Here is a 1,149-nt window from a genome sequence, read left to right on the forward strand (position 1 = left end):
AGACAGAGTTTTATATGTCCACATACTGTAGCTCTTTGTGTTTGTGTATGTCAGGGGTTTCCAAACTTGTTCTACCAAGGACGCGTATATCGAAAAATGGGGCGAGTGTTATATCTAATATATCTTATGCATAAATAATTAATTTATTTTTCAGAACATGTCGTGGGGCCTATAAACAAAGCAGCTGAAGGTTGAAAATGGCTCCCAGCTCTACACTTTGGACTATGGCTACAACTATTTCAATTGTCAACGATTCGATTTTAACTCGTTTTTAGAACCCATTATAAAGAAATCTAGGGATGATTCGTTTGTTTCGATTAATCGAGTTATCTGTTGATTCGTCTGTTCGGTTAATCGAGTAGTTTCTAGTTTTGTTTGTTCGATTATTCAAGTAATATGTCGATTTGTTTGTTTGTTTGATTAATTGAGTGATATGTTGATTTGTTTGTTCGATTAATCGAGTTATCTGTCGATTCATTTGTTCGATCAATCAAGTAATCTGTATATTTGTGATCTGTCTCTGTCGAATATACCTGAAGCATAATGACTTAATTACATATTCAGAACATGTTGTGGGCCAATAAACAAAACAGCTCATGGTTGAAATTGGCTCCGAACTCCGCACTTTGGACTATGGGTATAACTATTTCAATAGTCAAAAATAATTTTTTCGATTAGTAGACTATACAAACAAATATTGCTTATGATCTGCTGTACACGTTTGAGTCCGCGATCCGATTTTAACACGTTTTTAGGACCCAGTATAGTAAAATCTAGGGATGATTAATTTGTTTGTTCAGTTAATCAGGTAATCTGTCGATTCGTTTGTTTGATTAATCAAGTAATTTGTCGATTAGTATTTTCGATTAATCGCGTAATCTGTCGATTCGTTTGTTCGATTAATCAAGTAGTATGTCGATTTGTTTGTTTGATTAATTGAGTAATATGTCGATTTGTTTGTTCGATTAATCGAGTTATCTGTCGATTCATTTGTTCGATCAATCAAGTAATCTGTATATTTGTTTGTTTGATTAAAAGAGTGATCTGTCCCTGTCGAATATACCTAAAGCATAATGACTTAATTACATTTTCGGAACATGTTGTGGGCCAATAAACAAAACAGCTCATGGTTGAAATTGGCTCCGAACT

General features: G+C 33.8%; 1 long non-coding RNA gene across 1 annotated transcript in view; it reads left to right on the forward strand.

Annotated features, from left to right (window-relative positions):
- Positions 1-290, forward strand: part of LOC133535695 (uncharacterized) — a 9,404-nt gene extending 9,114 nt beyond the window's left edge. Inside the window, exon 3 of the long non-coding RNA XR_009802300.1 lies at positions 155-290. This is a non-coding gene — a long non-coding RNA (uncharacterized LOC133535695). The remainder of the gene's footprint in view (positions 1-154) is intronic.
- Positions 291-1,149: the final 859 nt, after the last annotated feature.

The sequence above is a fragment of the Nerophis ophidion genome, linkage group LG16 (assembly GCF_033978795.1).
Source record: "Nerophis ophidion isolate RoL-2023_Sa linkage group LG16, RoL_Noph_v1.0, whole genome shotgun sequence".
Taxonomy (NCBI): Eukaryota; Metazoa; Chordata; class Actinopteri; order Syngnathiformes; family Syngnathidae; genus Nerophis; species Nerophis ophidion.